We start from the raw sequence: 12,328 nt of genomic DNA on the forward strand, positions 1-12,328 counted from the left end.
CTCAATCACTTCTGTTACTGATTTTATCTCCATTGCATCCCAACCTGAATTTCTTGGCAAGGTTGTTGCCTTCTAGGTTTTTCAGCCTGATTGTCAGGAACATGATATGGCCAAGAATAGACTGGAAAATATGGTTCTTGCTAGTCTGTTTCTGCAGAGAGGAAATTAAATTCAATGCAAAGAAGCACTTGCTCTCTAGCAGAACTCGGTTAATGTCATGAGAAAGGGAGGAAAAAAAGTGCCTATGGGGATTAACAGAGAGGAAGTTAACAAGAACCCAATGTGGGAACTCAAGAGAAACACCAGGCAGATGGTATATCATCCCAGCAAATACTTAGGCTATTTTCCTGTCTGAATCCATTGATTTGATCAGAGGAATGTGCTGTCTCTCATCTGTGCAGCTCTCTTTCTCAGAGATGCTTTGACAATGCATCTGATCTCGTGATTCAAATTGCGTTTGCACAGTCAGAGCTGGGGCTGCCGAGGTGTCTGCAGGAGGGCTGGAGCGCTGCATGGCAGAGGGCAATTCCTTGCAGGATCAGTATTTAGCTCCACAGGGGAGATCTGCCTTCTTGGCTGGCCAGGCTCAGTCTCACAGAGCACAAATGTGCTGTGGGGGTCCCTGTCCTTGGAGCCTGAATGACCCATCTTTTTACTTTCTTGGCAGCAATGAGAAATCTCTCAGGTAACCCAGGGAAGGGCTGGGAAGGGCCCAGGTATCCTGCAAGGGCTGCAAGGGCACCAGCATAGTTGAGGAGAAGGACCCCTTTCCTCACCAGAAAGTTTCCTCTTTCTACAGGACTTAAACCTGAAAGAAATGTTTGATCAAATGGTGGAACTCCTCCATCTCCCCAAACCACTCTATGGTGAGTGTTAAGTCTTTTTTTCTCCATCCTGTGGGGTTTTTTCTGAGTTGGATATGTCTGGTATGATCATGTCATACTCTGGGGGTGGAAGGAACATCAGCTCAGCATTTTCAATGGAAGCAGAAGCAGAATTATCCCAGCTTATCCAAAAGCTTGTGTATGGGAAAGGGGTGAGGAGGAAATCCTGGTCTTGGAGGGCTGGTGGATTCATTTACTGGAACTGTTTGAAGTCCTTCTGTTTGGCCTGTCTCTTCTCTGCCCTGGTGTAGCACAGGAATTACCAGCCAGACAAACCTATGTGTTCAGCAAAAAGGAAAGGAGATTAAGGGGCAGGATCTGTGAATTTTACCCATGTTGTTTTGGAAGAAAAAGTGTTGTAAAGAGAACACAAACAATTAGGGCATATGCCGAGTTTGTTCATCTTCAGAAGCCTGTGGTAGGTGTGCCAGTGCACTGGTGTTCAGCAATTAACAATAAAGGCAGACAGCAATTAACCACATGTCTGCTGCGAGTGGTAATGCAAGTTATTTGTATTTAACCTTCATGATTCATGAGCCACTTTCATTCTCGGAACTAAAGAGAAAGGGAAGGAATGTCTTAGAGCCTGATGTCACCATGTGAAAAATGATCAGACTTCAGTAGTCAGTAATGAAAAAACTTACATATATAAATAAAAATGTACTGATTTTTGCCATTCTTGGCAAATGAAATATAATCATTTATCATACATATATCTATGCATACATACATATCTATGTCCATGTATATTTTTGACGCTAACAGTAGAGTTCTGTTCCTGGGAATTTCAAGCTTCATTTGCTTTTAGGATCTCAGATTGTACATGTACTGAAACCAGTGGAAAAATCCTTATCAGTATCAATGGCTGTTGCATTTGGACTGCTGGTAAAAACACCACCACAGGAGCCATTTGCTTTGGATGGGTTTTTTTTTTTTTTGTTTGGTTTGGTTTGGTTGTTCTTCTTTCCCCATGTATTTCTGAAGAAATTAGACTTATTTAGGAAAAGCAGCCTTTACAGGATTCAGTATTCAAAGGAAGGTGATGGGACACCCAGACTGCTGGAATTAAGCCTGTTCTGATGCCACATCCTTTCCAAGGGTTTTTGAATTGACAGACAGCCTTCATGAATAATTGTCACTGGGGCAAGTACAGAGCTTGGTCTTTTTTAAAAACATCCTGGCCACAGGGGAAAGAGAGCAAGAAAACCAAAGGATACCTGTGTTACTGTCTGTTAAAGAAGAAGTAGCCACTGTATCAGGATTATATACACTGGAAGATCACTTTTTGTTTTTCCCTGAACCAGAGTTCTGTCACAAAGCTTGTTTTTGGTGGAATGAGGTTTAGCAACCAGTTTGTCTCATTATTGGTAAACAGATACCTTTTGGATAGTTTTCCATTGAGCAGCATATAAATCTAGGCTTAAACATAATGAACTGGCTCCAAAAAGTGTACTGGAATATTGATTTTTGTGAATTAATAAGATATTGGTTTGGGGTTTTTATGGATTAATACTTAGCTACCAGCTGTTCGGTATTTGGATAGAGAACATCCGAGTGGTAAAATGCAATTTTAGTTTGCAAATGGAAATGCTTCAAGATGGAACAATTGGATTGGTGGACAGATAATATTAAAGGGCAGCAAGGGAGAGACACAAAGTGCCTTTATTGCTTATTCTTTCAATACTAGTAATAAGTATTGACTACCTGAAAGAAAGCCAATGAAAGATTTTTTTGAAAATAGAGTTTGGAGGGCTGTTAGTTTTGTCTGTGCCTAAAAGTGCCATCCTAGAAAAACCAATTAAAATGAGGTATTTTGGCAGGAAAACAACAATCTTTTTAGCACAAAAAGAAATAATTTAAATTGTGTTCCCATTTATGAAAATGTATAACTTAGCTTGGAATCAAAAGCTTATTTAACACTTTTAGCAAAATGAAATCTGCTTTCCTCCTGTTGTCCCTGTTCCCATTGGGAACTCAAAATTTTCCAATAAGAACTTTTTCAGAGGTGAATATTCTCAGGGGAATTTTCTTTCAAATCCATCTAATAACCCATGTCAGGGAGCACTTCAGATGTTCCACTGTGAGATGAAAAGAGGTCAGGGTATTGTAAGAGGAGCTGAAGGATGAGAAAAGTGATTTGAGCTGCAGACTGCCACACTTGTGGGGGCAGCACAGCAGTGGGCTGAGCATGACGGAGAGGTTGAGGGGCAGAAACAAGAATGTACTCTGGTGTCTGTGATCACCCTGGGAAGTCCACTGTGCTCTGGTTACCTTTGAGCTACCAGGCTCTGAGCCAGAGGAAGTGCAGTGGTGTCAGCTGGCATCAGTGGGAACAGTACTTCGAGTTGTACTCCTCCAAAAGGGCCTGCACCACAGCTTTTGGGGCAAAACAGCAGAGCTGATGAGTTTTGCCATCCTTTACTTGTCTGTAATTACTCAGCTCTGCTAATGCCAGTTCTGATCTCAAATGTAATGCTGGGGTAGCTGCACTGGTTTCACAGGAGTTAACCCTCAATCGTTCTACTGAGAGCAACATCAAGGCTGTAATCTCTGCTACAGAGCAGTCACAAACACAACAAATAAATAGCCATTGGCATGGCTTCAAGAAAGATGTTCCATCAGCTGCTGTTCTTTTGCCATGGGAAGTTCCTGTAGGGAACAGGTTGCACTTGAAATGTAAATCGAGTTCAATATCATCAGACTCATTAGTACAGTCTTTGGTGCTGCTTGGTAAACAGACAGCACATGGAGCCTTGACACCTGGCTGGCTGGGCATTAATAAAGCACTCAGTCAGCATCTTAACGGGGAGGCAGTGAGGAGAGAGGCTCGGGAGTGGGTGAACACTTGTCTGTGTGTGCCTCAGGAAAACCTTGAGTGTCCTTCGACTGCAAGCAATCTTTGCTGGATCTCAAGGACAGGAGCATGAACGTGAATACATCTCTGCTCCTAAAACTCCAAACACATTGTGCACTGCTATCAAAGCAGGTCTGCAACAAGCCCAGCTGAGCACAGCCCATCAGGCAGAGCGTGCAGCCGAGCCCTGGGGAGGGATTTGGTGTGCAGTCACAGGATTGCCTGTGAGAGCTCCTTGATCAGAACAGAAATATTTAATCAGGTCTGTCTCCTGTAACTGTCATGTAGAGAAAACAAGGTTGCAAATTGGATTTGTGTGATCAATGGGCAAGAAAGACCACTTTATTCACCTTAGCAGTGCTGATGTACAGCACTAGGCTTTTGTGACAGCAAGGTGCCCATGTTCTGGCAGGACTGACTCTCTCCTCTCTGGGGATATGGGCTGCTCTGGAACCATACACTGATCATTTTAAAATTTTAGCCACCATCTTGCCTTCTTGTATGTCAGTAGAAAATCAGCTGCTGAGTTTAGAACGAGTATGATTTCCTTACAGCAGAATCAAAGGAAGAATTTGCACTGATTTCTGAAGGCAAGTATTGGACCTGATTAGTCAGGTTGCACAGCAATATTTGGGCACATAAAGGTATGGTTCAGAATTTATTCATATATGTGAGTGAATTAGGAACCTGCACATAGTTTTTTGAAGTTCAAGGCTACAGTGGAGAGCATGGTACAGGGGTCTGACTCGAATAGAAAGCGGCTCAGAGCCTGAGCAAATCCTCTGCAGCCAGGTCTGGCACCACAAAGCCACTGTTAAATAGATCTTCCAGACCTGACACTTCACAGTTTCAAACATTTGCAAAGCATGAACATCACAGCAGGTCTTACTGAATCTAATGGCACAGCAAATGTTTTAAATAAATAAATAAATAAATAACATACAGCAGAGATCATGGGAGACATGTCTGAAATTTGTGTCTTACCAAGAATTGGCATGGTGACTTGGCAGGGTCTTTGGAAGGTTTTGAGTTACATTGGTGAATAATAAAACTATTTTTTAAAATTTTTCTCCCTTTGTATATTAGGAATGGACTTGTAAAAGAGGGACTTCCAGTCACAGTCTGTCTGTCTCCCCACAAGTCTGGAAGAAGTTGATGGGATGAAGGGTGCAGCTGTGGAACCCCCCCAGAGCATGAAGAGCTGTAGGATCCATTTGGAGAGGAGCAGAGCAGAACCCAGGTATGAGAGGGACATGGGTCATGGACACCTCAGGGCAGGTGCAGCAGCACCAACCTCTGCTAATGTTTGCTCTGTGAAAAAAAAAAGCACAAAAATCCACCTGAACCTCAGATATTGGGATCTACAGCAACGATTCCTTACTTCAGGAAATGAAGCTTTTCTGAACAATACCATCTTCTGTCATGCCTAATCAAAGTAATTAAAGAACACTACCACACTTTATTAATGTAATTTATCTCTTGCCTGGGGTGAACCATATTTATGCTCCAGTTACTCAAACATCAGTGTTCTGTGTTTGAAGGAATGGTGTTATGCAGTGATGTTTGTGTTCCACAATATCAGGCAGTAATTGAACAAGCGCCTGGGAAATTGGGTATTTCCTACTTCGGAAAAGCTTCCCTGGGGAATCCGTTTTTGCACAGGTATGTTGAACAGGCTGGACTTGGGCATGTCCTTATTTGAATGGCAGCTGGAGGCCTACACAAGCCAAGCTTTTCAAGCCAAACAAGCCAAAATTCATCTATAAGCATTAAGCCTGTGAATGGCCTGTTCAACTGAACGCACATGTTCACATCATCTAATGAACCGGGGTTGGGACTCCAAATTTATTCCAGCTGAAGATCTGGCAGGGAAAGGCTAATATGTGCTGAAAGAGGAAGGAAGGAAGGAAGTTAGTTAGTTCTAGAGATTGAAATCATTAAAGAAAATGTCAGTAGAAAAAAAGTACTTATTTTAAAAGATACAAATGTCTTCCACGAATACGCCTCTGATGCAGCCACAGTTGCAGGGCTCTTAGGCACAGTATCCACCTGCCTTTCGTACCAGATGGAAGAAGCAGTTTAACAAAATGTATGGAGTAGGACAGTGTGAGACCACGGAAAGCATTGCCCAAAACTGACCGAGAGGTTTTCCTGGTGATTGCTGGCAATTTGCTGCTGTCTGCTTGATTGAAGCTGAAGACAGGAGAGAGCAAGGAGAGCAGCACAGAGCTGTCATGGGCCTGGCCTGGACAGAGGGTGAGGCAGCTCCTGGCTGGGCAAGGCTGGAGGCAGAGTGAGTTGGCAAGGGAGGTGCAGCCTCCTGCATCCCCTACAGACCTGGCTTTGTCTGCTGAGCTGGGCTGGCTCAAGGCCATTTTGGCCACCTGTCCGTGCTATTTGCTCTCATTTGAGGCCAGCCTTGGGTGGCCTGAGAGGAAACCCCCCTGGGGCTCGGTCTTAAAAGTACACTTGGAAAGGACATTGCAGGTCTTTGTCTACCCTACCTTACCCACACTTCAGGCGGATAAGATGGGCCCTTTCCTACCAGGGACCTGACTCTGGGATGAAGGGCAGCTGAGATTTGCTGACATCTGAATCCAGAACTGGTCCAAGCTCAGGTGTGGCATGGGCAGAGTCAGGGGAGAAACTGGCACAGAGAAAACAGAGGGAAGCAAACCTGGCTGGGAACATGGCACAGCAGACACATCCCCTCACACTGCAGCACGTTTCATCTCGGACCTGCAGCTCCCAGTGGTGCTCTGCTGCCTCTCGCCCAGCACATACACGGGGCACTAATGCAGTGACTGTGCAGTTTTACTGAGGCTGATGTAGAGAATTCCACAACTACATTGAAAGCACTGTTAAGTAGATGACATGTGGGGAACAGTACCATGCTATTTTATTTTTTAAAACTTGGGTTATGTATTTACTGCTTTCCTAATGGGTTCTTAAAAAATATCTGAGAAGTAGATTCTGTCTTGTAAATAGGTCCAAATGAATTTTATTGAGACTTTTGTGTAAATCTTTTCTACCCTGCTCCGAAGTAGATTTTGGCAGTTTAAAAAGCTTTCTAAGAACAAGGAAAAATGAGCTTTTATTCTTTGTGAATAAATGAACTGCAAATTTCCTTGGGTAGTGGTTAAAACTGTTTTGAATTTTCCTAGAAGAGAACAATGACTCGCACCCATTGATAAAGTACACCTTAGCTCTGTATTAATAACAAGTGCAGTGGGCTGGATCAGATTGCATCTGCCATTGAGAACACAGAGGCTTGCTTGGAGGACAGAGCAGGACTGGGCTCCCAGCATGTTGTGTTTATGGCTCCAAACCCGAAGCACAGATTGGAGATTTGTCCCAGGTCAGACTCTCCTTGACAGCCTGTGCACTGCTGCATATCGAGTGCTCCTGCATAAAAAGTTGGATGGCAAAAAAGTAAATTCTGGTGCTTTAAAGGCAAGGCCTGATGCCTCATATGTTCTAGGAACATGCCTCCCAGATTGCCAGCTCAAAATTTAGGGTGAAAACAAAAAAAACCCCAAAGCCACGAGGAAGATGTCAGTATGATGTGTAAGGTGCAAACTGGGAGAGCCTGTGAGTAAAAGAAGAATAGAAATGATTTTGAAACAGAAAAATATGACTGGAAAGGTAACTGAATACCATGTTGAACATGCTGATTTTTCTTCCTGATGATTAAAACAAGAAAAATCATACTACAGAGCTGATCATTAGTGTAACTGATTTTAGTGCTATGTAGGATAATTTCTTTCAACAGTGGAGAAATGGCAAAAAATATGCCAAAGACAGAGGGTCTATTAACAAGTAAGTCAGCTGGGGCAAGCAGAAACTCATGTAATATGCCACGAGCATGATGAGATCCAGAAAAGGCATAAGGACTGAAGAAAATGGTAAAATGCATGGCACAGAAAGCAGTCATTCTGTTGGAAAAAGCTGTCATAGCAAACAGAGCTTTGGCAGTACATGCAATCAAGAAACAGCAATTAATTGAAACTGGAAGAGATGTTTTTCCAGTTATAAACCTGGCTTTATATTTAGACAGCTTTTTTTTGCTGCTATTTATCTGGAGGCTGTTTGTGTATTAGATCTACCAAGCCCTGTCCTTCGCTGCTTCGTACCTCTCAGGCTGCCCCTGACCCTGCTGCCAAAGGCTCTTCAAAGGCCGCGGTCATCCAAGACCCTCCTGTGGCCACTGGTCCTGCCTGGCGCTCGGTCCTGCCTCGTGGCAGGGGGTGGCATCTCCCCACACCACCAAGCCAGTGTGATCCTTCTGTAGCACAGGGAGGCAGAAGTGGCTCTTGCGGAAAGGACAATAGCAAGGACTTCTGGGGGCATCGCCCTGGACAAAAAATTGGCAACATAGATTTTCATTACAAGGAAAACCTGAGCATCTAAGATTTCTGTCTTGAAATCAGTGACCTGTGCCTGGAAGAGGGCAAGATACTGTAGCTCAAAAGAGTCTCAGTCATGCTCCCTGCCTCAATAAAAATGAGAGAAGGCAGGATTGCAGCTGAAAGGGAATTGGTTTTGGACGCCCCAGGGCAGTGTACAGAAATAAAGCCCCCTCTCCTCCCTTCTCCCTGGGGCTCAGGCAGGCAGATGAAGTGCAGCAGAATTTAACTGGTTCAAGAGCAGCTGAATGAAAGAGTTTGGTAACCCTGCCAGGTTCATTGCTTTATTCATTATTTATGCAGACAGCAGCTGCAAAACAGATTTAGGGACTGACTACAGTAAATAAATGGCTGACACGGCCCAGCTTTGGCACTTCATGGCTGCTGTACCCATGTGCTAATCTTGGTTCAGATACTGGTATTAGAAGCAGCACCCAGCCAAAGCTAATGACTCGTTGTGGGTGACAGCAGCAGAGCAGAGATGGACCAGTGGCCTTGTCCTGGGGCTGTGAGGGGGGTGTGTACAGCACAGAGCAGGTGCTCTTCCTCCAGTGTCCGTAATACAGATACTGTACGGGAAATCTCTTGCTTAAGTTATGGGGTATCTGTCCCTTCCACCATGCAGGGTTACTTCAAACACAGTGCTCCCAGCACCTTCAGGGACTTTACTGTGTCCTCCCCTGGGTCACGGCTGCTCCCAGGGGCAGCAGCAGCAAAGCTGCACCTAGACAAAAGAGGGGACTCTACTTTTTTTTTTTTTATGAGGCAGATAGTGCATTTTGTTCCGGTTGGTGTGATGGATTTCACACATCTGCCTTGGCCAAAACCAAGCTTTAATAATAGATGTGGGGAGAAAGCGCTGACTGAAGGTTGTGTCAGTTGTAGGAAGCCGTTGCTGAACGTCCAGTGATGATACAGCCTCTTGGCATAATTTGAGCAAGATCGTACCATCTACGCCTATAGGAAATGTATCCCACTTAAATCCCTGTCTGTGTGTGTTGGTGGTGTCATCTGGCTCCTGGGTGTGTGCAAGGGATGGCCTGGGGGAGCAGCAGGGCTGCCTCTGCCTGCCTTGGTGCAGACCCTTGTCTGCACGGGGACAGCGCTCCCGGGGAGCTGTGGCAGGACAGGAGGCAGGTGGAGATGCCGAGCTCTGGATGAGACCTGCGGTGGGCTCCTCTGCTGCTTGCACTCATTAAGCATCGTGTGGCACTTGGCAGCAGTAGGGCCATTAACCTTAATGTCCTGGCCAAACTCCAGCCTGCCTAATTGCATTCTGCCCGTGAGGCAGTATATTCCCAGGGAAGATTCAGGTGTGGAAATTGCTCTTCACTCCCTCTCCTAAACAATGTTACATGAAGGGTGGTTTAGTGCTGAAGATGAAACCTGTTTTATTCAGAAACCTAAATCTGGATTTAAGGATGTAGCAGAACACAGAGTCTTCCAAGCAAAGCCCAGGCTCCCGAGCAGACCCAGGTGCAGAATGTGGTTTTGCTTTCCTGCAAATTTTTCACATTCCTTTATTAATAACAAATCTCCTAAAATCTGTTTAAGCTCATTACTTGCAGCAAATAAAAATACTTCACGCAAAAAAAGGAAACAGATGGTCTTGAATGTTGAAGATCTGTTTGAAATGTATTTTCAGCCCACTGTCTGGATACTTGTCTTGAGTTGTAAAGGAATCGAAGTTTAATTACAGTCTCTGCAACACTAACACTGTGTAACCAGGGGATTCTCCCAGCTTTGTGTATCAACCTAACTAATGGTCGCTGTGTCACTGCTAAAGGGAAACATTTATGCACTTGTTGGAAGGAAAATAACGCTGGGTCTGGGGGCTTCTTCTCTGGGACCACATTGTTTCTACATTAGAGTCAAGAAGTTTTGCTGTTAAGCTGGAGTGGGCAGAGGATTTGCATTATCTGGGTTTGTGCGGCATCCTGCCTGTGGATGTGGTGCTCCTGAATGGTCCCTGCTGACTTGGCATTTCCATCAGAGAGTGAAGGCAGGGGAGTTGTGCAGAGAGCCTCAGACAGCAGCTACACCCTGTGTGTACAGCACTGCAGCCTGCAGTGCCTGGGCGTTTCTCATGTCTCTGGATTTAAAGCTGCATTTGGGAAAGCACAGACTTTGAGGAGAAGCAATGGTTGTGGTTTTCTCCCACAGGGACACCTCAGGAGGTTAATTCAATCTGTGTTACTTGGACTCCAGAGCTCCTGCTGGCACGTCATCCAGTTTTCATAGTCAGTGTCCTGCTTCCAGCTGAAGCACAATATGGTGCTTTAAATTTTTTTTTTTTAAAAATCACACAGCTGCTGTCCTGTAGGACACTGTGCTCTTAGATGACCCACGGGCATGGCTCTCGTCAGGTAGATATGATCACCCCAAATTAATGCCTGGAGGAGGAAAACCTGAAGCCAGAGCTGAGGCAGAGGAGGGGCTCCCTGTGGGTGCCCCAAGGATGGCATCTGCAGGGCAGGTTTGCCCATTTCTTGGAATAATAATAGTAATAACTAATAACAGTTATCAACAAATGGGTCAGGGCAGTTCGTTAATTCCACTTTTCTCTGACACACCTAAAGCTGCTGAGCAATTGGCAGGTAGGATGTGAGTGATGCTGCTTCTCTCTAGAGCCAGGTGTTCAAGGTTTGCCAGAGCTGGAGTGCTTGGGATCTCTGCTGCTTTTCTGCCTGGTTGGATGCTGGATGTGTTTGTAGCAGGACAACAACAAATGGTGAATAAAGTGCATCTGAAATGAAGCTCTAAATGCATAATTTCAGGAATTACAGACTGTTGAATGAATTTATATTTGAATAACATCGGTGAATACCAGTCTGGTAGTCAAGAACCTATAAATAAAAAAAAAAGGTTGTTAAGTAAAGGGGGGTTATTTTAGAAATTAATGACTTGTAGGATTTTTATGTAATATATTTTTGTTGAAACCTTATTTTTGCTCAAATCTAGGACTCGGGTTTTCTCACTTCCTCCCCTCATCGTTTCACAGGAAGATTGGAATAGCTGTATAAAGTGAGGGTTTATGGAGGAGGCATTCTCAGCTTCTTTCTAATAAAATTATGGAGAAAGAAAAGGTCAAGCCAGGTTTCACTTATCAGATTTTCTATCAGTTTTTCTCCTTTACCTTAACTGAAAAATAATGAAAAATGAAAGGTATTTTTAAAAATAATCAAAATGAAAACTTCTGTTTCCCAGAAAATAACAATTCAGAATTTTCTCTCGAAAAATGGTGAGTGACATGTTTCTAACCTTGAAAATGCTTCTTTTCCCCCCTCTGCCTCCTTCACCCCGAAGTTCAGCCAGCTCTGGCATCATGCCCAAGTGAAGCAGTGAGAAGATGTCTCATGGTTACTCTCTTTGGCAAAAGAATGTTTCTGAGGGTTTTTTATTTGGATGATGATGATGATGGTGATGATTATTATTATTATTTTGTTTCTGCTTGTTTGTGTTTGTTTGAGACATAGAAATCTATTATTGCAAAGCAAGCTCGCTTATCCTCGTTCATCCCCAAGGAGGAGAAGATCCAGCCGGACTGGGCAGTCAATGTTTACCCGGCGGAGCCCTCGGGCTGCGCTCGCGTGGCTGTGGCTGCAGCGGGGGCGATGCCTGGGGGGCTGCTGGGTTCCCTGGGGCATCGCCCCCCTCTCTGGGGGCTGGCCTGGCTCTGCAGAGGCTCCGGCATTGCTCAAACGACTGGTTTTGTGTATTTTTTCATGACAGGCTTCGCAGGTTGGCTGGCTGAGGATTTTTGATGGCTCAGCTTCTCTGCCCGTGGGACTAAAATCTCTTGCATCCTCCGCCCCTGAGCTGTTCCGGCCGCCCCGGCGCAGGGGCTGCTGCTGTGACCCTGCGGGGAGCTCAGCCGAGCCCTCGGTGGGCTCTCTGCGATTAGCACGTGTTCCTTTTCCAGGGCTCCAACACATTTCCCAGGGATTTTCCTCAACCGAACACCTAATTCTATCATTCCATTCGCACCGGAGGGCACATCTCTGCATACCCATTTCACAGCTCTGATTATGCTCCCCTCTATTAATTTTTAAGCGAACGTAAAGCAAGGCCTCGAGAGGAGGCTGAACCTCGCTGGGAGTGGCCCCTCTTGCCCGGCAGGGCTGGGCAGGGCTGAGGCGGTGCCGGGCAGGGCAGGGCAGGGCTGAGGCGGTGCCGGGCAGGGC

General features: G+C 45.1%; 1 long non-coding RNA gene across 1 annotated transcript in view; it reads left to right on the forward strand.

The window, feature by feature from the left end:
- Nucleotides 1–411: 411 nt before the first annotated feature.
- LOC108446745 overlaps nt 412–12,328 on the forward strand; it is a 22,345-nt gene continuing 10,428 nt past the window's right edge. Inside the window, exons 1-3 of the long non-coding RNA XR_001862040.1 lie at nt 412–685; nt 800–866; nt 4,825–4,978. This is a non-coding gene — a long non-coding RNA (uncharacterized LOC108446745). The remainder of the gene's footprint in view (nt 686–799; nt 867–4,824; nt 4,979–12,328) is intronic.

This window comes from Corvus brachyrhynchos, unplaced genomic scaffold (assembly GCF_000691975.1).
Source record: "Corvus brachyrhynchos isolate BGI_N302 unplaced genomic scaffold, ASM69197v1 scaffold5, whole genome shotgun sequence".
NCBI lineage: Eukaryota > Metazoa > Chordata > Aves > Passeriformes > Corvidae > Corvus > Corvus brachyrhynchos.